Source organism: Pan troglodytes, chromosome 1 (genome assembly GCF_028858775.2).
Source record: "Pan troglodytes isolate AG18354 chromosome 1, NHGRI_mPanTro3-v2.0_pri, whole genome shotgun sequence".
Classification (NCBI taxonomy): domain Eukaryota; kingdom Metazoa; phylum Chordata; class Mammalia; order Primates; family Hominidae; genus Pan; species Pan troglodytes.
In genome coordinates this window covers 84,388,048-84,412,257 of record NC_072398.2, presented here as the reverse complement: position 1 = coordinate 84,412,257, position 24,210 = coordinate 84,388,048, and the positions used below count along the sequence as shown (strand labels likewise).

Below are 24,210 nucleotides of genomic sequence, written 5' to 3'. Positions count from 1 at the left end.
TACAGGGTGTGCTTAACCCTTGGCATGCTGATTTCCCTTTGTGGGTTCCAGGGCTTTTCGCTGGGTCCCTCTGTGGGAGCATGTGTGTGGCTTTTCTTCAGGCAGGGAAGCCAGCGTGTGTAAAGGAGTGGAGACAAACGCATTCTTAATAACACTGTATTAGCAGCCTGTACATCAGAGAGCTTGGCAGCTCCTGAGGGACACGGGACTCCCGTGGCTGTGTGAGACAGAATGTGCCAGGATTGCTGGGTTATGGAGAAGCCAAGGAAGGCACATCAAGGGAGCGTGAGGTTCTGTTATTTCTCCATTGGAGACTTAAGAGAAGTGCTTTGGTTACGTAGGGGAGGAGATTCATGTTACTTGATTCTCTTAGTGGCACCCGAAGGTTTCTTGCTACTCTTCGTAGCAAATACTAGCTGTTTACCACTGACCAGAATGTGGTGGCTTTGCTCTAGGTTGGGGGACACGGGAGCAGACAGTGATCATCTTTATTACCTCATGGTCTAGTTACAGTGCATGGTACAGAGGTAATAATAAAGGTGATCGTGTCAGGTGGAGACCCTGCAGCAGATAGGATGATGGAAGGGGACCCAACTCTCCTGGATGAGGTAGGTGAAGTAAACTGAAGGTTTGCCAGTTTCAGTGAACAAGGTGCTTTTCCCTTGTGTTGGGTTTCTATGACTTTTTTCACCCATCTTTGTGTTTTGGTGGTGGCCAGCCCTGTATATTGCCACTTAGTTGATATGGACTCCCATCTGCCTCTGACAGTTGCCTGCTGTGTGGCCTTGAGCATGTCATTGAACCTCTCTGGGTGTTAGTTTCTTCATCTGTAACATGAGAATAATAACACTTCATAAATTCATTAGCAAGACTAAACATAGTCATGCCTATGAAAGTGTGGTAGCCTCTAAAACATTACGCAAATAGCCAAGTATTATCATTATTTCTGTTAGTAATGAAACAATATATGCATGTCAGATAATAAGGTAAAGCTCCAACTCCTGATCTTTTCAGGAGACTCTTTGCCTTTTTGCATTTTTTTTTCCCCCTACTAGGATACATAGAGTGGTAAGATATGTAGAAAGCAGAGTTCAGGGGAAAGTCAGAATGAGGCAGAGCTTCCAGGACAGTACTTTCTTGTTGATCTGTTATTTTTCTAAACCTTTTTCTTTTCTGTGTTGAAACACAATGCCATTTTTTGAACTTCACCAATTGTTATCTCAGATATGGATATGGCTGAGGCCTGGGCAAGTCAGGGCAGTGCCACTCCAGTTTCAGAAAAGAAAGTGTGATGGGGTTCAGCAGGGAAATTGCTGTTGTACTTCGTTAGCCAAGCTCAGTAATTCCAAGAATACCCCTGCGGGTGTGGGTGTTTATGAAATGCAGATTCACGGGCCTTGCCCCAGCAAATTTGATAGGAGTCTAGGAATCTGTATTTCACAAACACTGTCAATGAATCCCATGCCTGTGGTACTTACCTCACTTATTAGAAACTACCTCTTCCTTCACACTCTCTCCCATTCCCCTGTGGTGATGGTCTAGTTACTGGTCTTAAAGGTGATAACTCACTACTATTCAAGAGTAATTACAATGCCACCAATGCCCTCACTTCATCAGCACATGGGTCCTGCACAAGACTGATTGTGCACATTTTTAAAGCATTTTGTATTTTTTGACCGAGCTCTGTACTTATGATTTGTGTCATTTTCTATCTCTGTTTTATGTGTTCAGAAAGTTTTTTATAATAGCACCGATATTGCTTTTATTAGTGGTACTGTGACATATGACTGAGACCCACAACCTTTTGGTCTATATTAAAAACCTATTGAAAAGTAAATAATTTGTAAACTTTAACCACATAGACAAAGTGCATGAAGGGGACATGGAGAGAATAAAAATCTCTTACGGACATATGGTTTTCCAGTGGGCAGCTGCTATTTAAGAACTTTTAAGGTGCACATGAGTACACCTTTGTTAAAAGGTATAGCTTGTATAGTAATTCCGTTCTGGGGGTTGCAGAGAAGAGCAGGAGGGAGCACAGTATGCCTTGCCCTGGCTGGCAGTATGAGACAATTACCACGATGAGGTTTTTTTTTTAATGTTCTCCATATGTAGATTAAAATGTTTGTTGCCTGAACTGGGCATGGAGAAGGCATCATAATGTGCACCTGAACATTCATGTAGGGTTTAGTGAGGAGAAAATAAGAGGATACCCTGAGCTCACATTCATGGGCATGGGCTCAAGCTTTTTCCAAAGTCACTGAGATGTCATTGTATTGACTCAGCCTTATTTGCATTACCTCATTCTGGTAGAACTGCTATGTTTATAGACATCATTTGGCATTTACCCTTCCACATCAGAGCTTTCATATTGGAGTTGACTCTTCATTTTGAGTTGACCAAGGTGGGCTTGAGTGTGAGTGAGTGTGTGCACTTGTACAGATACACCATAATCTAAGAATCACCCTACCCCCATGAACAGGGTGTCACGCATGTGCTTGACTGTGTGCTTCTACAGTGGCAGGTAGAGTGAATGCAGTGCAGGAAATATCAGCCCTTTTCTAAAGCACTATGAAAATGAAAGGGGGAGGTGGTTGGGGGATGGAGAGGACAGAGGGGAAATCACTTCTTTGTCTAAAAGGGAAATGCCAGGACTGTCCCTTCAGGTCTGTTAAGTGTCTATAGGATGAGGAGGAAAATTATTCTTCTCGTTGACATTGTGTATGTCTGTGTGTATCTGCATATGCCTATATTCATTATGACTCATCATCTTACTCTCATGGTCTTTTGGAGAGACTTTGTCTATTCTGGAGTGCAGAGGTAATTAACTTATGGTGCCAGTTCCACTGATATCCAACCATATATATCTTTGGATTTTTAAAAACCTGATGTTTGCAAATGTCTATTATTAAAAAAAAGAGTGAGACAAGGTCTCACTATGTTGTCAGGCAAGAGTGCTGTAGCTATTCACAGGCTCGATCCCACCATTGGTCAACACAGACTGCTATGTGTCTGACCTGGGCTGGTTCACCCCTCCTTAGGCAACCTAGTTGTTCCCTGCTCCCAAGAGGTGACCATATTGACGTCAAACTGAGTGTGGACACCCAATTGGCATAGCGCACTACAGCCCAGAATTCTTGGGCTGGAGTGATCCTGCTGCCTCAGCATCCCAAGTAGATGGGACCATAGGCGTATACCTCCATGCTGGGCTACAAAAATCTATTCTTATCTTCTGTGCCTTTTTCTTGTTATTCTAAAAGGTGGAAAGCCGAGCAACTTCAGGATGGTGCTGTAGCATTGTGAGTGAGAGGAGAATATATTTAGTTCATATGGCTGCCTTATGTGTAATGGATTACTGGGTATAGGTCCATGTATTGTTGATCTGTGGCATGACAGGCCTGGCAGAGGGACACAAACACATATGTACAAAATGGCTCCCTGCTCATTACCACGAGCCTGAACTCATTTCAGCTGAGATGACCAGTTAGTCAACAGCCCAGGCGTACATGTGACAGCTTGGGTGTCTGCCCCTGCTGGTCATAGCTACCGCTTCCGTCACTGGCTGTTAATCAGAATGTGGGAAACTCTGGCCACTTCTACTGGCTGGACTCCGTGTGCTGCCTGAATCCAGGTGCATGCAGAGATGTTCTCAGATCTAAGAGAGGTCAGGAAGGGAAAGGGATGATTCCTCCTCCTACCTTTTCCTAAGTCCCTTCTCCACACATCCAATTGCACCCATGAGAACTGAACCACCATGTTGAATGGGGTCTGGCATTCAGAGCAACTTTCCTACAAATCTCTTTTTATTGGCATTTCCTCCAATTTAACCAGCCCTGAATTGCATTTGAATCAGATGAGAGAAAGAGAGGGAAGGAGAAGGGAGGAGGTCCCTCCCTCTCTTGGAAAAGCAGCTCACAACCAGCTTTATTTGGTAAAATGCTGCAATAGATGCTTGTCAGAAATAATTTATTCCTGTTAGCTGTAATCTGAAGGAAAACAGATACAAGTCCTATAGTTAAAAAAAAAAGTAAAGTAGTCTTGCTTTCGCTGACAGTACAAAGGTGTCATATACAAGAAGGATTGACACAGACCAAGGGGTCTTGTGGGAAATATGATAATAACTATAAAGAAGACAGATTATTCCCCAGTTGCCAACATTCAAACCTTTTTACAGTCAGTTCAAACATATAAAACTTTATTGCTCTAGCAGAAAGGGGAACAATTTCTGGTTGCACAGCTTTCCCAGGGCTGGGTTTATACTGTCTGTGTTATTGCTCTATAGTGGCATTTTAAAGTTTATTGAACAAGACTTTTACAATTGAAGGAAGTATATAAAACTGTAAATTTATTAGATTTTTCAGGATAAGTGCCCTTTGTAGTTGTGCTCAAGAATTCGGAGCTATGAGAAACTGCTAGTTACAAGACTTATTAATATTAAAGACTGAGAGTACGCACATTTTATACCTTAACTGATCTCAAAAATAATATTATTATATTACTGAATGTCAGAGCTCTGATACTATAGAATTGGATGGATACACACACATAGGACTCTATGTACCAGATGTGTTTATTTTTCACTGGCTAAAAAGTTAGCTTTTGTTATATCTTACTTTATTTGCTTTTAACACAGTTGGTCAGGGTATTCCTCTGTTCATTGAAGGATGTCTCAGGTAGATGTTTTTTCCTAAAATCCTTGCTGATTCTCCAGCATTTCTCAGTGTGTGGGTGTAATGCAAGTACAAGTGTTAGGTTTTAAGAGCATATTTTATGGTGAAGTAATATATTGTTGCATTCACAAAAGCAACTATAACTTTGATAATCAAAATACTACCAAAAGGTGTTCTTGTTTTCCCCAACTTCTCATTTTTCATTTCTTAAAGGTTTTGAGGGAAATCATTTGAGAAATTTGGTAACATTTGTGATAATCTATAAAAAGGTTTCTCAACCTCAGCACTATTGACTTTTTGAGGCCAGATGATCCTTCATTATGGGGGCTGCCCTGTGTACTGTAAGCTGTTTAGCTGCATTCCTGGCTTCCACCCATAGATGCCAGCAGCATCCCCACTCCCCCATTGTGAGAACCAAAAATGCCTCCAGACATTGCCAGATGTCTCCTGGGAGGCAAAATTATACCCAGTTGAGAACCATTCATCTATACAGTATTATAATATGTCTGGGGAAAATACATTTTACTGTAAATAAATAATATAGGTTGTGTTTGGTAATTAAAAAATATATTGTTACTAAACAAGATGAATTACAGGATTATTTACTTGCAGAAATATCTGACTGTTGACTGCTTTTAAATAAGGTGTTTCCCCCAAAGAATGTAACATAGCTCAATCTTTAAAATTTTTCATATAAATTTTGGGGATCATATCACTATGTGGAAGGAGATGCCTTGCTTGCTTACTTAAGCCTCAGGACATGTGTTTATGGATATAATGACTTATGAAACCAGACCTCATATTCTTTTTATATTATGTTATGATTAGCCGCTGATATGTGTTTGCCTTTTTGATTTTTCACATGCATATGCAGAAACATGTATATGTATATATTATGTGACTAACACAGTGAAGGATATGAAAAGTACGAAGACAATTTTGATTATAATTTTCTCATTTGACAAGTTCAATTTTGAGGTACCATCAACTTGCCTTTAATTTTCAATTTGTATTCTAGAATTCCTTAACCTCTTCAGAAGGTTTTCGTGGTAGATACATTTAAGACATTCAAATAAGTTGTTTATAGCACCTGTTCACCTTCATGCTGCCTGATGTTATTCAAGTACCTATGTGTGAATGGCACTTTGATCTGGAATTCTGTGTTAATTTGTCTAGTGGCCATAGCATTTACAGAAATAAGCTAAAATGTTTTCAAAAGGACTTAAATTGTAATTGGCCTTTTGGTTTTTGATTGCTGAGTTTTGGAATTCTATGGTTGATATAAAAAAATTCTAGACACTTGTGACTTACTAAGGAGTATCTTGAAAATGTCTCAATTCTGTTATTCAGTGGAACTACCGTTCTCTTTTGCCCCTATGACCTCTGATGGCTGAGTGGTGTTAGCCATATACTGTGTGTCTTTTCACCTCTTCTTGCCATCTCTGTGGGTCACTGGGCTCCTCTGGAAACTTCTGTAGGCAGGGCAGAGGTTTCCTTTTGTGTTTCCTTTTAGATCATGCCTTAAGAAGTATGGTGTGACTTCCTTTATTCACTAAATGTCTTTCTGATAAGCTGTGCATGAATTATATGATTGGAAAGCAAATCATATTAGAATCCACTAGTGGAGTCTGGCTAGGATATCCATTGTAATCCTCCTAGTAAGTCATAAGATCTATTCACAATCACCCCTTTAGTTATGCACGGTTTCCTTAAATCATAATATATCTTGTTAGAGTTTTTAAACTACTAATGTCCATTCTAGTATGGTGATATGTATGATAGCTGTGTCCTGCCTGGATTCATGCAGTCACATATATATGATATACCTTTTTTTGAACATATGACAATATGCATAGCCCCTATTTGGTGAACTGCCTTCTCTACAAATTATAGCCTTGATGCTTTACAAGGTTAAATAACACAGTCTCTAATTTAAGTAACAGTGAGAACCAGGAAGATTTAAACACTCTGAGTCAGGCACACATAACCCTACCCTCAAAAGCACTCATAGCTAAGTGGGGGAATCTTGCTGAAGTCTTGTTAACTTCCTGGGTTTCAAAGTCCCACTTCCAGGTACCATGGAGGAGGCAGCAGGCATGCAATTACAGAAAAATAAACCTTTAGTCAAACAAAAGAAGCCACTGAAAGAACTGAAAACCCCTTCCTAGTCCCAGCTAAATTCCCAGGGAAGATTTAGGACCTGTGTTTGTCCTGAGTTAGTGGATGGTCTTGGCCAGTTTGCCATCTGTAGTGGTGAGTTGAAAGGGACTGTGGGCTCTGGAGGCTGAAAGGGAGTGAGCAGGAACAACGTGAAACAGCAAATGTCTGGGAAGTCAGTAAACCCTGAATCTTTTATGAGACCTTGGATATTCTGATCACAGCTCCGCTGGCATCGAGATTGGAATACAGATTATGGGAGGGAGCGTCTGTGACATGAAGCCCTGGCTTAAATCTTCCCAAGGTTTTAACGTGCCTTACCATATGAATATTTTGTTATTTTATTTGGCAGTATTTCCACAGGAGGCCAGGAAGGAGAGCACTGAGTAAGCCAGGGGTAGGGCAAATCTAGAGATGGGAGAGATTAGAACACTATTGTGGCTAATGAGACTAACACCACTGTGGTGTGTGTATGTGTGTGTGTGTGTGTGTGTGTGTGTGTGAGAGAGAGAGAGAGAGAAAGAGAGAGAGAGAGAGAAAGCGCTGAATCCCCTGTAATCCTGTCTCATACAAGGCCCTGGTGCTAAAACCACTGTAACTGTTTATGAATTCACTCCAGCTACATAGTGAGAGGAAGGAAAGAGAATAAGAAGAACCCAATGCTGGAATGAATTTATGCTTAAGAGCTTGTCTCGGGAATGCAGCTGGGTTTAAGAGTCGCCAAGCCAAGACACCCTTTTTGGGAAAAGGGAAAAGAAACAGAAAGGAAGATAAAAACCCAGGAGACTGGAGGGACAGTGGGAGGAAGAGGAAAGAAAACGTGCTGCTCCCAGATGGGGAAGCCTTGTCCGAGTGAAATGGCATTATAGGTTGTCTGGGTGTTAGCCCCTTAAAGTGGTTTAATTTCCCACTAAATAGAGATCACTGTGAGGACTAAGAACCGAGCAAATGCTTTCGATTGTGCTATCTTGATTAGAAGCCCTGCATTAAGGCAAGAGCATTGGCAGAGCTCGAGAGAGCTGAGGCACCCCGAGGCATGCAGCAAGGTCCATGGCAGGCTAGACTTCAAGTGGCTTTGCCGGAGCATGACTTACAGCAGATTTGATAGCCTCGATTTTGCTTTTCCACACCTGTCCCCATCTGGTAGGCCATGCTGTGTCGTAGCCAACCTGCAAGTGAGTTAGGTGAGGCCGAGTGACCTCAGCCTGATGCAGGCCACAGAAGCAGAGCGAGGCAGAGTGACTAAGTGACTGCTGGAATCCTAGTAAAGCAGGGATAGGAACCAGAGTTCCTGGACTGCACGCAGCCTTTTCTTTGGTAAGAGAGGTTGACTACTGTAGTAGCTGTGTAAGGGGCAGATAGAGATGAGTGAGAGATGGTCATTCCTAAGTAAGAAATATTTATCAGATGACTGTTATGTGTCAGGAGCTGGGCTAAGTGCTTTACACATATATAGTCTTTTTTTAAAAAAATATTTTCTTTTCTTTTAATTTAGTTTCAGGGGGGTACATATGCAGGTTTGTTAACATAGGTATATTATATAATGCTGGGGTTTGGGCTTCTGTTGAATCCCTCACCCAAATAATGAACACAGCACTCAAGAGAGTGTTTTTCAGCCCTTGCTCTTTCCCTCCCTCCTCCTTTTTGGAACCCCCAGTATCTATTGTTGCCATCTTTACGTTCATGTATACCCATTGTTTAGCTCCCACTTGTAAGTGTGAATGTGCAGTATTTGATTTTTTGTTTCTGCGTTAAATCACTTAGGATAATGGCCTCCAGCTGCATCCATCAACATATACAATCTTTACAACAAATATATGGCACAGGTACTGTGATTATATTATACCCATTTTAGGGATAAGGAAACTGAGGCTAAAGAAGTAACCAAGACAAAGTTAGAAAATGCCAAGTTTGAATCTAGGCTATCTCCAAAATACTTGGCCTTGAACACCCATTTGAGCAGGTTTGCGCTGAATCTGTTTCTTCATTTTAACCACTACTTATTGAGTGCTGACTGTATGCCAGGTACCATGGTAGGTGCTGGGGATACTGACTAGAGGAAGACAGTGTCCTAGTCCTTGAGGTGTACACACAGCCGCGGAGACACCCCAGCAAATCAGCGATGGCAGTGGTGCCATAGATACTCTGAGAAGTAGTCATGGTACTCATGGGGACTGCTACTTCATAATGTCAGTGATGTGGCAGACACAGGAAGGCTGCAGCACACCTAACTTTGTTGGTCACTTTTGTCTATCTGCTACTCTCAAGGCTCCATTTGTCTCTGTTGTGTAACTCCGAGCAAGCTAGTCTTCTTTCTAAGAAAGTGGAAGCTGATCAGCAGAAGGTGGCCATGGACAAAATGGGAAGCAGGACCGCTGGAGAAATAGGCCCAGTTGCTTATTTCAGGAAATCCTCTAGTCTTGTTCACTCGAAATTGTGCAAGGACAAAGCTGGGTCCAGTGAAACAGAAAGCATAAGAAAACAAAAATAGAAAAAGGGGGAAAAACACTTTTAAGTTGAATAAACAACGGCTGAGCCAACTCATGAGTTCAGCGGGGGATTCTCATGTTTCCAGGATATTTTCAGATTCTGATGGCAACTCAGGAAAGACCACTGTAACCTTGAACTTTGTCAGAGGACCGAGTTCAAGACCACCAAGACATTGCATGCAGACCACCCACTGCAATTTCTTGCATAGGTCTGCTGGCCAGTCTCTTATTAATACTGCAAGGCAACCTAAGCCATATTTTGTTGGGAGAGTGGAAGAGTGAAGGCAGGTGTTGAAAAGCCATGAAAAAAAGAATTAAAACAAAAATGTGCCTCAGGCTCCTTTCAGCTGGCAGCAGAATTTCCGTCGTCTTTCCCTTTTGAATTTGATATTATTGCAGGAACATTACCACGGACTCAATTTTCACTTGACAGTGAAATACCAGAAGTCGTCTCGGGTCCGGAGTGCTGTCTGCATCCAGTCCCTGTAAATCTGCAGAAGGAAAGCATGGAGATGGGGTGGGTGGCCAAGCTGACACAGGCCTCTTCAGGCTGCTGGGAAAGGGTGCTCCCTGGGTGTGAGGCCCAGGAGTCCCTAGAATTGCATAGATGCAGCAGTGAGCAGCCCACCTGGGTGTGAATCATAGAATTGTTTTGAGAATTAAATGAGCAAATTTATGTAGAATGCTTAGGTCAGTGTCTGACACATACACCAGTGTTCAGTGAGTATTACCTATTGTGACTGTTTCTTCGTGGACAAAGCAACATCATCCTTTCTCTGCAGAATTTGAAACTGATGTCAAAAAAAGAGGGAGGCAGCAGCATCACACATCAGAGGGAATTTCTTTTAGATTCATATGCCGTTTTTCCATTTTCTCTTTTCAGTTTTTTTCTTCGTTATAAGAAAGACTCCAGAGGTTGAATTTAAACTGGGGGATGTCCTCAATGCTATTGAATATATTGAGTGTGTAGGCAGGCAGTGGAAGGTGCTGGCTTTTTTTCTTTTTTTTCCTTTTTGTTTTTTGAGATGGAGTTTTGTTCTTGTTGCCCAGGCTGGAGTGTAATGGCGTGATCTCGGCTCACTGCAACCTCCACCTCCTGGGTTCAAGCGATTCTCCTGCCTTAGCCTCCCAAGCAGCTGGGATTACAGGCATGCGCCACCACACCTGGCTAATTTTGTATTTTTAGTAGAGACGGGGTTTCTCCATGTTGGTCAGGCTGGTCTCAAACTCCTGAACTCAGGTGATCTGCCCGCCTTGGCCCCCCAAAGTGCTGGGATTATAGGTGTGAACCACCACGCCTGGCGGTGCTAGCTTTCTTTGGTAAAACGGAGAAAAGCCTTGAGGGTTTAAGGAGGAGAGAGGGGAGTAAAATAGAGAAGAGGATCAGGAAAAGAAGAACAAGTTGAGGATATTTAATTATTTGAAATATTGTGAAACATGAATATTGATGAGAAGAATGAACAGGGATGACTAAGTGCGAGGCAGGGCGTGATGGCTTACCTTCCTCCAAGTCCCACCTGCTGTTGTTGACCCCATTTGGCCAGCCAGGCGTGAACCTTAGTCTAGCAACAATAGGGGCAACACAGAGTGCATCTGCTGCTCAATGCAGGGAGAGATGCACTCTTCATCTTGTACCTTCTTGCTGTCAACCCTTTCTCTTTTTTCTTCTGCTCATTTCTTACCACTCTGTTTATGGTAACACTTGAGGGGGGAAAATACATCACCCTATGAAAGAACAGGGTGGCTGCTGACTTTGTACCAACAGCAGTGAACCAGGGCCTAGTTGTCAGCAACCAAGACCTCTGCTGACCCAGAAGCAGACAGGTGACCCTTTCACCAAAACTTTAATCATCAGTCTTCTCTTTTTTTTTTGAAACAGAGTCTTGCTCTGTCGCCCATGCTGGAGTGCAGTGGCGCGATCTCGGCTCACTGCAAGCTCTGCCTTCCAAGTTCACGCCATTCTCCTGCCGCAGCCTCCCGAGTAGCTGGGACTACAGGCGCCCGCCACCATGCCCGGCTAATTTTTTGTATTTTTCGTAGAGACATGGTTTCACCATGTTAGCCAGGATGGTCTGGATCTCCTGACCTCGTGATCCACATGCCTTGGCCTCCCAAAGTGCTGGGATTACAGGCGTGAGCCACTGCGCCCGGCTAGTTTTCTCTTTTTGTCGCGTCTACCTTCCTACTTGCCTCACACCAGTCAGTTGGATTTCTGTGTCAAGCCTGAGGAACGAATCTCATGAAAGAGCATTGGGAGAGCGGAGATTTTGGAAATTGCTTTCAGAACACAAAATCCCACATGCGTAGGCTTGTTCCCTGCAAGCTTAATCTTGCCTGATGTATATGTGTACATGTGGAAGGCTGAAGGAAGTGCTATAAATGCCCCATTCGTAAGTATTCAGCCATCATGTGCTGAAAGCCTGCCGTCTGCCGGACACTGAAATGTGGCATTCACAGGCCGAGGGTCTTTAAGAAGCATGGCCGTGGGGGCTGAGAGCAGGGTGGGGTGACAGGACAGGTTACTGAGACTGAATTTTGTCTGAAGAGTAGGGAGAGCTGTACTGGTTCCCCTTTGCTGGTTGTTGGTTTTTGTCTGCCCCCCCACCTCAAACCCCCCCCCACCGTAAGAGAATCAGAAGGGTCCCATCTGCCTTGCAGGGAAGGGTCATGGTTGGTGACTGGTAACATCTGGGGGAGGGGCCACTTCATTATGCCACCCAGAATATCAAAGCAGCTTAGGCGTTGGAACCCAGGGAAGGAAGAAGAGATTTAAAAAAAAAAAAAAAAAAAAAAAGCCCCACTGCCAGTCGGGCAGCTCTCTGTCTGCTGTCTGCAGGCTGCTGCTACCCACTCATTACAATTAAAATGAAGTGTCCGTCAGCGGCTATCTTCTCTGTGTGGCCCATATGTTTCTGAGCTGATACTGTCCGGATTATTCTGTTCGGGAAAACGATAACGGCTGTTTATAACCTTGGCAAAGACTGAGGCCTAATCAGGCTGGAGCACATTTTCACCGACTGGCTGATAACAGGCTGTTAGCAGCCTTATCGCTGGGGAGAGATAGGCCAAAATAAGCAGATCTGTGAGCACAGGAGCCCAATCGAGTGGTACACACTCTGGCCCTGGCTTTATTTTTAGATTTTCCTTTCCCGGTTGATATCGGAAGGCACAGAGGCAGGAGGTGGGGTGGATAGTAATGTGTGCCCCCTTGGGGGTCAGAGTGAGGCGGAGGGGGATGTTAATCACCACGAGAGGCAGAGGGTCAGCCCAGCTTCCAGTGCTCCGGGCTCCCTTCAAATGAGGGAAAACACGTGCAGGTCTTAGGAGACAAAGGAAGGGAAGTGACTGTTTCCTGGCCTGGTGTGTGGGCCCGTTCCCTGTTCGGTTCAGCGTCTCCGTGCAGTTGGACTTTCCACCTAGGCAGGCAGGCATAGGTGTGCGGTTCTGAAAGACTGGTCTCTTTCCACATTCTGTCCTGCTCTAGGGACTGACTTTTGCTTTCTGTCTAAATCCATTTTGCCTGGACGACGACTTCATGGCATCCCTCCAGAATGACTTGCCCTGCCCAACTCATCATCCTTACACATGCCTAGAGGCCAGATGATGGGTTAGGCTACGAGGAAAGGAGCACAGGCAAGTCTTGAGTGTGGAGATCCTTACAGTCTCCTTACATTGATTGAGGCTCAAGGAGGATGTCAGCAGGGGTCCCACCAAGTCATTCGTTAATGACTGACACTAAATCCCTAGGGAGGAGTTGTAAGTTTTCAGAGAAGTTTCTGCCTCTTGGTAAAACCTTCAAGGAAAGGCCCTTTGAACTTGTCTCTATGTAGTGATAGAGAAAAGCCAAACCTGTAACTAGCCTTTGCTTCTAGATGTAATTCTCTAAAATCTTGACCTCCAACATGGCTCTCCAACAGCTATGATAAAAAGTATGTGTAGAAGGTCAGGAACATGAGATTAAAATAAAAACAGGTAAGTTTCCAATGGTGATAGATAGACAGCAAGTGTCATAAAAAGAAGGGGAAGATTGAAGATATTGTTTGCATTAAAAAGTGGAGTCTTGTATTTTCTCCACATTCTGCATAAACCTTCCTATCTTAAAGTACATTAGGGTTTTTACTCTCTATTCTGTCTCTCTCCACCCCTCTTCTCCCCCTTCCTTCCATCCTCTCGTTGCTTTCTGTACAGCTGCCTGATTCATGAGTCACTTTGTCTTCCTAAGACTGAAAGAATCAGGTGGTGGGAAAGAGGGGAAAGGAACCCGTGCATGGGGGAGGGGAGGCATTTTCAGGGGCACACAGATTGAAGTAGGCACAGAAGGCAGCAGAAAGCAGCAGAAAACATTATTACCATTATCATGCTAATCTATTTACAAGGCCCTTTTATTCATTAATCTTTGAATAGCAGAACTGTTCATACAGCCTGAAATAAGAACCACCTGTGCCTCTAGGACCAAAAAATAAAAGTGTTAAGGACAAATGATATGTCGAAGCAGGAAGGGAAAAATTAAATATAAACAAAAGGATTCAAAGCCATTTCTTCTGTCATTTAGATCGTCACATATATGATTTCACAGCTCACGTGTTGCAAAATGGCCAGCTGACTGGCAATTTAGGAGACATCATCCAAGTTCAGAGAACAGCTCTGGGGAGGGTTCCAAATGTTGTGAAATTATTAAACAGTTTGTTTTTAAAGATCCAAACTAAGGTTTTTCTACACTAATTCCTATTATTCTTTTTTGGAAGTAAGCACTGATAAGCCAAATATAAATGATTTTGGTTAATGCTCTAGATTCCCTGATTAACTCAATAAAGAAATCTTTTATATTGTCTTCACAGAATTCATAGTAATATAGAAAGCCAAAGCCGGAAGGGATCTTACATGTATGATCTAGTTCAAGCCTCTCATTGTCTATTAAACCTTTAATTAAGAGTTCTTTACATGTAGGCTAAGCCCCCGTTTGTCACATCACACATAGGTGAGTTACATTATCGTTGGAACAGTTATTCTTACAGGGAGCAACGTAGTTCTTGCAAACACTTATTACCCTGTGTTATAGATACTTAGCAGGGGCTGAAGGGAGATGTAGGGAAAGGCTGCAGCCTTCCTTATCATTATTTTAAGATAGGAGAGATACCAGTTAGAAAGTCCACTGAAGAAGATATTTAGGCCTGAGCATCTTCTAAGAACAAATGCAATCATAGCCAGTGGAATGGAATAGCTTCCATATTCCTTTAGGTGGGACTTTAAATTCTCTCAATAACAATTCATATTAAACGTCATTCCCTTTGTCAAGAGACTGAGTTCTTTAGTTCTGACCACCAAACCTTACTATTCACAAGTGTTAGAATTATGTCGTCCTAGAGCTGGAAGAACCCACTCTGAAGACTACCCACTCATTTTGTAAAGGGTATTAGAACCCAAGAAAGGGGATGGACTTGACCAGTGAGTCTGAACCAGGACTGGAGCTAGGATATTCTACCTTCTAGCTGAGTGCTTTTGCATCTTTTTGATGAGTATTTTGTGATTTAGTTCTATGATGAAGCATTCAAAATAAATCCCTTAACTGTCCATGCCACTGTTTATTCATCTGTAAAATGAAGATTGTAATTTCCCCATTGATTTTTTTTTTTAAGTTCCTCAAGAGCTGGGACTGTGCCATCCATCTCAGTATTTCCCAAGGCACCTAACTCATAAAGTGCTCTACACACAGAGCTGCTCAATAAATGTTCACTATTGAATAGTTGAATGAATGAATGAATATGACTTTTAATTGGGCTTTGCAAGTGATGACTCTTTCAGAATTAAATGATTTTTCTTCTAAGTTGTGTGCCCATTCTCAGCCATTCATTTCTTAAATATCTTTCAGGAGAAACAGTGAAAAATGATGATGATATCTTTGGTAGTATATGGAAGACCTTTCGGTACTGCAGAGGTCTGATTATAATCATGGAGTTTTGTTATTGTCATTTGTTTTCTTTGTAGTTGGTTGTTCATGAAGACCTGGGAAGGCCTAGTGATCTTGAGGGTCAGTTGATTTTGAGGTTCTCAGTAGCAGGAGTTGGTGTATTCTTAGCTGCCCAAGAACCCTCCCCAGCATATTGCTATGGCATTCTTGTCATTTGTCCTGAAGAAGGGAAGAGACAGGACCATGCTGGGGGACCTTATCTATCTAACTCCTGTTGTTGTCTAGTGCTTAGAATAATACCTGGATCATAATAGGTACTTGATAAATAGTTGTTAAATGGATAAGTAATTGCTGAAGGTCTACTTTTGCTTGACTAGCTCATGCCTTCAAAGTCTATAACTGGACTGGATGACTGTTCTCTTCTAAAATAGGATTTTGTGAATTATTTGAGTCTATTTCTCTGACTCAGAAGTCTAAGCCGGGATAAACTCTTCCTCTCATAGCATAAATTCTACCAGTTCCTTAAAAATCTGTATCTTTGGGTCTATAACTCGCACTGCCAGGACCATTTGTATTCCACGCCTCCTCTCATGCCTACACTATGAGATGATGGCTTACAAAGGCCTATTGCCCACTTATACTTCTCAAAGAAGCCATTCAGAGAGGTCAGAATTTAAAGCAGAGATTATTTTAGTGGGGTGGTGGTGAGGAGGGTTAACAAAATTGCTGTTTTATTGGATCTAACTTGCTTTTCAGAAGCACGTGACTGGCATATTTGGGTCATTAAATATAAAGACATTCTGCTTATGAATTATGCCAGCAAGATGTTTTCAGATCATACAAAAACAATGTGTGTGGTGACTGCCAAGTAGTGTTTTTATGTGTATGTCTGTACACACCACCCACTGATCTATGCAAGGCAGTGGTGCTTTGCACTAAATGCCACATCGTTCCTTCTGGGATCTCAGAACCTTTCATAAACAGTCACTTAAGACTCTAGTGAGTTAAATAAATAATAAGATCCTTACCCCATTGAAAAGAATATGTAGCCTACATATTGAAAAATTAGGCAATTTAGCCCAAGGCAGAATGAGCAGAGAAAGCATGACCTGGTGAGCCAGACCTAAGTGCCAGCAGCAAGAATTTTGATCTGTAAACATTCTAATGATGGCAGATGGCAGTGCAGCCTTGAGAGGGGCTTTCAGTCAATCTGCAACCTTTTATTCTGTACCTGATAAGTCTCTGGTACTGAGTTAGAAGCTGTGAAAGGCCAAGTGTGGTGGCTCACACCTGTAATGCCAACACTTTGGGAGGCCAAAGCAGGAAGATCGCTTGAGCCTAGTTTGAGACCAGCCTGGGCAACATGGGAAATGTCATCTCTACACACACACACACACACACACACACACACACACACACACACACACACAGAAATACACGAAGAGAAGAAAAAAAAAGAATCTATTAAAGAAAAAATAAAAGCCAAAACATGCATAGTATCTTTCTTACAAGACCTAAAAATCATCCTTTCAATTTGTTGAGCACGTCCTGGGTGCCAGACAGTTCAACATGGAACATAATTAAAACATTAAATACTGGAATACAGACAATATGCAGTTTCGGAGACAGACAGCAGTTAAGTTTCAGGGTGGTTGTGGTGGGGAGTTGATAGTTAAGAGAAAGGAGTTGAGGCTATGAACTGAAAAATGGGCATGGTTGAAGTCAGCAGCAGGACATTATATTTGAGAAGAACCAAATACACGAACGCAGAATGGTCAGAAAGAGGACAGCATTTTTATAGCCATTTTCTCTGCATCTCAGTTTTTGTACGGGTAAAATAAAGGAAGTGATATTGGTTAGTAGTGTGTCACCACCGGAAGGATAGCTGAGGGTGACTGATATGTTCATAGCTGCCAGGATGAGAGGCTCAGTGTTTCACATGGCATTGGCATTAAGGTTCTTGGGTTTTATGAGGTCCTGTTTAAGAATATGACACTGGAGGTATTTCTTTGGAGACTTTTATTTGCCTGTGGTGTGTTGTGATCAGAACCACTCTTTGGGAAGAGAAAGGCTCTTCTTGGCCACAGGGTGGGTACAGATTAGCAAATGCAACCATATTGGGAAGGAACGCTTGGGTGTTCTGGTGGCCCTTCCCCTCCCAGACTGAGCTCTGTCTAGGATTGTCAGGCAGGTGTTCAAATAAATAATGCAGCTAAAAATACTTCCAGCAGCAACTGGGACTTCTGTAGCTCTGAGATGGTCGGAGTATGCATTTCAGCTATTCGAGCAGGTGTGCAGTGGCTCCAGAAACTTAGAACAGACACACCCCTGACACATCCTCAGCATAGACCAAGACCTCATTTCCAATGGAGAAATGAAACAAAGCATTTATTTCATCTAGTCTTACCTGGAAACAGGTGTGCCTTGGCTGAAGGCATCAGAGGTAGAGCTCAAAAACAAGTTAATAGTCATTGTCTAGGGGAAGATGGTGGTTTCAGAGCAGTAAGTGGAATTAATATTACCTGCTCCCTGTCCAGGACTTGTTCTTCACTAAGAAGTAGTACCTAGCATAACTTCAGCGAGAAGATAATCTATATAACAACTGTTACTATACTAGCAATCTTTTATTAAGCATGTACTGTGTCAGACACCATATTTGTTTATTTAATTCTCAAAAAGAATATCAGGGCAAATGACATTATCCCCATTTGCGTAGATTCAAAACTGAGGTTCAAAGTAAGTAAGTACCTTGCCCAAGGGGACACATGCTTTAAGGCACAGAGTTGGAAGTCAGATCCAAGTCTGATTCCTAAACTGTGGATAAAGTTGTGTTTCCATTTGGACTTACCACGAATGTGGCATGTTTTACCTTCTTTTTTGACTCTAAATTTGCCATATACATTAATGTGTAATAAAAACTTGCATTGTTGGCATTGCAGCATATTCAAGGTAATTTTGGAGAATCTAGGTGTTTTGGGCAAAAGAATTTGTCATGCACAACCTCCACAAAGATAGCCATGCCTGGGGTGAAAATCTGCCAATTAAAGCTTCCAGTTGTATCACATTTAGGAACTTTGAGGACATAACTCTGAGTGGTCAGGGTGGGGTGACCTTCACTAATGGGCGCTGTTCCCATAGGACTAACTCTGGTACATATAGGCCCATGAGGAATACCTGACAACCAGGAGTATTTAAGATTTGGGTGACAAATGGAGTGTTCAAAATGGTTCTGTGGAATCACTGTGCTTCTTGTTATCACATGAGTTTTCACCTGGCAATGACATAGAAGCACATGGGCAGCCAAACTCTGGATTGCCTAGGCTTTGAGGATGAGCCCAGCCCACCTCTACCACTTCGTAACATCAGAGCCAATGACAGAGGTTGCCTGACTGATGGTTGCCGGAGACTCAGAATGCTTTTGACTCTTTGACTTTATGTGAATATGGTGGAGATATTGAAAGACTCTTATCATTGTGGCAGGAATTAGTTTTGAAAAAGAAGTCTGTTTCAGAATTTTAGATTTCAAAATGTAAAAATGTTGTGACTTGCAAGTAAGGCATAATTTTGGTCTCTTAAAACTGAAATTGTTTTCCTGTTTTTCTAGTTTTCATAGTAAGTCCCTCTCCTCCAAGTTGAATCACACTCAGCTTTACTGAGTAAGGAGGGGCTCACCCTCAGGATCTGGCCAAATGACAACTTTTGGTTGATTAAAAAAAAAAGTGTTTCAGAATTCTACTCAGCCTTGCTCACAGGCAATGACCCCGTCAGATCTGATAAACTGAACAAGCTAGGGGCTACCAGGAGCTGCAAAAGAGACCTACACAGAAATGCCAGTCTGTGAGAGAGAACAAATGGTTAGGGTGGTGTCCCAGGAGCAAGCAACTCAATGAGGAGCCATTTTTCTATCACTCTCATTCAGGTTTAAATCTGGGGTAGGGTTAGGAGAAATTCTTCTATCTGTGTTTCATTCTGTTAGAGGTAGGGTTAGAAAGCTCATGGTCTGATGTGTAGAGCCAGTTGTGGAATGTGAACCATGATTCTGAATATAATGAAGTTCTGTGACAAATATACAGCCAGAACCTGGACATCAGGAAGTGGTAGCCATTTTTACTTGTCCTGAGTAAAAGCTTTAGGCTATTAATTGGCATTGTAAATATTGTCTCTACAGGAAATCAGGGAGTAGGTATATGGCATATTATAATTACCTGGGGACCTTTTTAATATTTGTGCATGCTCTGAATCAGAATTTCTGGATATGGGGAGGTGCAGGCATTTGTATTTTTGGAAAGCTCTCCAGGTGATGCTATGCCATGTCCCAGTGAATTGAGACCTGTTGTTTTAGATTACTGTTAGTAATGTTGTTTTTGTCTTATCCAATGAATATACCCACATTGGCACACTCTTTCTGTCATCGAATTTGGAGGTGTCTGGGCACTGGAAAGCACATGGGGGGTATGTGTGTGTCTAAAGTGTGCGTGTGTATACATGCATTCATTTGTTTTCTGAGGCACACAGTCTGCTGCTGGCCCTGTGACAGGTGATCAGAGCAATGTGGACATGGCAAGCCTGGGCAAACTCACTCTCCCCATTTCACCCTGCCTGCAAACAGAGTTAACATCCTCAAGGTAAAGCTCTGAAATCCCACGCTGACCTTTTCGTGAAGCATTATAATCAAGTTGAACATTTCCAGTTTTACCACAAATGCTTGCCCCGTGGGGAAATGCTTCCCTACATTTTATGACAATTGATTCTGATTTTGAGGAACTAATTTGTATTGAATGCAAAATGTCCAGCCTCACATGGAAACTGGAAAGTCCCCTTGTCCAGACAGGTCCAAAACTGTGTTTTTATTGTAAAGACGGGGAAACAATGAAAGATTGTGTTTTTTGTTTTAGAAAATCCTTCCTTCATTGTTCTGCATACTTCTGTGTTTTATTTTTTTTAACAGTCCTGTGGGTTTAATGACCACAGGCAATTTTGTGGATATCTGGGGCTCATGGGAAACTTCACCATGTCTGGATTCTAAGCTCTTAGATGCCAGAGCCTACTGGATCTTTTACTGTATGTGAAGTCACCCGTAGTGCCAAGGATCCTGATGTGAACATGCTGACCCCTTTGAGAGATTCTTGGAAATATGACTGACATTTTCTACTGTGCAATGAAAGTCAGCATTTCCCTCCCCACATTATAGTTCTGGTCACAAAGGAAACAATGCCCCTAGAACTCTCTGATGTATCTGAGAACCCTGGAGGCTTCTGACTTCATTTGGAAGAAGTCATGGAAACAAAAGCTGCTACTTCTCAGGCTAACATCTGCTGACATAAACAGAAGCCCCTCAAGGATACCTTCTGCCAGTGACCAAACCGGGGGCTCAAGTGAAGAAATATTATCATTAGACCTGCCTCCAGGTCTAGCTAATGTCTTATTCAGTATGAATAGCAGTGGCGTTTGGGCAGGGAGGTGATGAGATGCCTATTAAGGTAACAGAGGTGTCCAATGGAACATTGCTTGTTTAGCCTTATGACCTCTGTCCAAGGGAGGGCTTCCTCTGTACTGGAACTGTGGTTGACTTAGGGTTTCTGCGGTTTCCTTCCTGAGGTATATTTACAGTGACCATGCCTTCATTGCAGCAAATTTTAGGTTCATCCTCTTGAGCAGGGGGAAGGAGCCTCTCTCTTCAGAAGCATGTCAGGATATCTTTGGTAGGCATCATGTTCTGTTTACTTGAACCAGTGAGAAGATGGCCGAGCAAGCAAGGACAAGTGTACGTGTCTATAAAGGTTTCTTCTAATCCTGCGAGTCTGTAAGCATTCTAGGGTTCATCGGAAACTGTCTACTCCCATTTCTGGAATTTGCCTTTTGGCATCATCATGCAGGGGGCTTTTTCTAGTCATGCTTTGTGGTGGAAAGGTCAGCTGAGCACGGAGGAACAGGGGACTCACTGCTTTTCTCCCCCTTGGGCCCTTGAGCAGGCATTTGACTGCTGCATATGAACCTGGGAGCCATGGGGTCTTAAGGCTTTCTACTTGATTCTCAGTGTGGCCAGAATTCTGTTTAGGGCACTGCTCCAAATCTCGGTGACACTCCATCTGTAAAATTGGGTGGCAGTGTAGTGTGTGTGTGTGTGTGTGTGTGTGTGTGTGTGTGTATTTTCTTATACAGGACTGGAAGAGAATGGAGGAAGAAGGATAATGACTTAAAAGCGAAAACAATTGAATTCTTTGAGCTACAGTGCTGTGTCCTGAGAGTGCAGTTATTTTCCACTGCAGTAATGCTTTCAAAAACATTTATCTAGCTTCTCTCACTTTCTCATTTGCTGTCATTGGTGTGAAAAATCGAGTTACCAGAAGGTTCACCCATGTTCCACAGGTATGAATACTGAACGTTTTATTTAGTGTCTCATTAACAGCTGGCCTGTGGCTCCTCCTTTCTCGGCTTGACTCTGCCTTGTCCAGGGAAATGGGGAATCACGCTTAAGGATTAGCGGGGTGCCTATTTTCACTTACAGTGCTTCATTCCTGTGTTCATGTTACCTATTCCCTTTACAAAATATGAATGAGTATCTTTTTGTGACAGGCTATATTCTAGGCACTGAGGATCCAACAGTGGACAGAACACACAAAGTTCTTACCTTCATGGAGCTTCCATTTTAGTGAAAGAAATAGAAAATAAATATGACATGATATAAAATGATACACTATCCTATATACTACTAACATCTTTTAAACCCAGTTTTATATCTTACCCCCTGACCGACTCTTCAGGTCCTGGCTCCTGGGCAAATGGTCCCCTGTCTGTCTATGCCTGGCTGTCACTGATTATAGATATCTTCAGGGCCTAAGCTCATGCTCTGCAACCATTTTCTGTTATAGAATCTTCTTGCTGCTCATCGAAGCCTTAATCTCTTATGCCGCGATCAATGGGTGGGCACCTTTCCCATTCGGATCCTCATTTTTTAATCCCTGCTGCCTCCCTCAATGTCATCCGGTTCCATTTTTCTTTACAGACTTTCAGGTCTACTGTACCTGCTGATTACTTAGTGGAGAGTGCTGGACATCTCCCTTAATTAATTCCATCGATTTGAAATCCCACAAGGTTTGGGGTCTTTAGAATTCTGAAGCAACTAAATGGAATGTCTAAATTCCAACCTTTTCCTTCTACAGATTGTTTTGCCACAAAGTTACTGGGAGAAAGTGCTGTGGTTTTATTTATTTGAAGAAGTATATTAATCCACAGAAGACTCTGCATGCCTAACTGGGCTTTTTGTATACAAAACGGAAGAAAAAAAGATGTTTGGATCTCTCTCCCTCTCCTCCTCTCTCTTCCCCTCCTCTTCCACTGACCATCAAGATTCTGTTCCTCATTCTTTTCTTTGTTTTGGTCATTTTTCTTCTTTGTCACTTACTTTCATGATGCTCATCCAACTAAGACCATGCCTTAGCAACCAGTGATTTCTTGAACCCTTTGAAGAAGGGTATGAACTTCACAAAGGATGCAGAAGCACTGCCCAGGACTCCCTTTTTGAAGAGCCACTGCCCAGGGTGATTTCCAAGAGGATTCTTCCAAACCTTATAGCCGTGATCTTGTTGAGTTATACATGTATGATTTTTTAGTACTCCCTGTTAACAGTAAGCATGGAATTTCTGGGGGAGAGTCATCAGACGTATCTTAGGGTCATATGGTTTGCAGAAATGGTGAACTTTCTATACAGAGGTTCAGAAATCAGCATGGAAAGGAGCTTTAGAGATTAGGAGCTCAATGCTCTCATTTTATAAATGCGAGGATGGTGTAAGGGAACTTGTACTGATTGAGCACCTATCATGTACCAGATTGTACATGTACCCAGATTGGGCATTATGCATCTGTCACCCCCAAATAGTGAAGTAATGTATTGGACATATTGGACACTCCTACTAAAACCCAATCCCTTTCCTGGCACCAGACTACTGCTTCTTAAACCAAGAAGCCAAAGAGAGGGAAGAGAGGCACAGTGCAGAGGAGTTTCTTGGGCTAACTCTTTAGAGGCTTCTGCTCCACTCTACCTGCTAAGCTGTCAGCAGTTGTGAACCCTTCCCAGAAGCTGGCAGTCTCGCAAACACTGGGAGGTGGCCAGACTGGATGTGCTTGGAGCATTGGCAGTCATCAAAGAATTAATGTTGGACGAGCAGGGGTGGCGGGCATATGAAAGGGGTTGCAGGGAGAGATAGATAGCTGAGTATACAAACCCTCAGTCATGCCATCTGACCATCTGAGGTTGTGTGCATGGTGGAAGGCCAAGAAACACATTCTGAGAAGGGGCGTGGACTTGTCTAAAAGGACGTTTTCCTTTCTGCCTGGGCCAGCCAGGCAGCAGAGCCCTGCACTGCCTGCGACTGAGGAAGACTCTGTTGCTATGCGCCGGAAGCTTAATTTTATTATTGCTCTCCCCTATTTAATGTCTGTCTCTCAGGCAGCTGGTGATGTTTTAATGAAGCTGGAATTGTATAGTCTGTAGCGCTGGATAATCATAAGCTGCCGAGTCAGAATCAAATTAATAATTCATGAAATTAAAGTGTATAATTAATTTGAACTGTGCAGATGAGAAGAAGGGCCAGAGCCCACAGCCTGGAAGGAGCTGAAGTGTGGGGAGTGTTTACTGAACTCAGCTTTCTATTTCCAAATAATATAATCTGCATGCGGGTTAGGGGTAGTCTGTGGGTCTACCTGAACACGTATGCTTACCAGAAACAAGGTTCTTTCAACTAAAACCTGGAATGACTTTCTTAGAAGTTCAAAAGCATTTTAATTGATTTTGATTTACCCTTCCCTGGCCCCAAAAGAATGTTGTTTGAACAGAAAATATGATACTGGGTTACAAGTCTTTGTTGCATGGAGGTCCTGCAGAACGTGCCATCAGAACCGTTGCTTCTGCAGTTCAAAAGGTCATAAGTCAAATCCAAACATTCAGGAACTCTACTGAGCTTCCAGGCCCATGGATTTCTCACCC

At 42.6% G+C, this 24,210-nt stretch overlaps 1 protein-coding gene and 1 long non-coding RNA gene across 12 annotated transcripts in view; both read left to right on the top strand.

Moving 5' to 3' along the window:
• The window catches only part of PBX1 (PBX homeobox 1), a 326,500-nt gene that overhangs the window by 140,940 nt on the left and 161,350 nt on the right, over positions 1-24,210 (top strand). The gene's annotated exons all lie outside the window — the stretch shown is intronic.
• Positions 618-24,210, top strand: part of LOC104003535 (uncharacterized) — a 28,509-nt gene continuing 4,916 nt past the window's right edge. Inside the window, exon 1 of the long non-coding RNA XR_001710744.4 lies at positions 618-24,210. This is a non-coding gene — a long non-coding RNA (uncharacterized LOC104003535).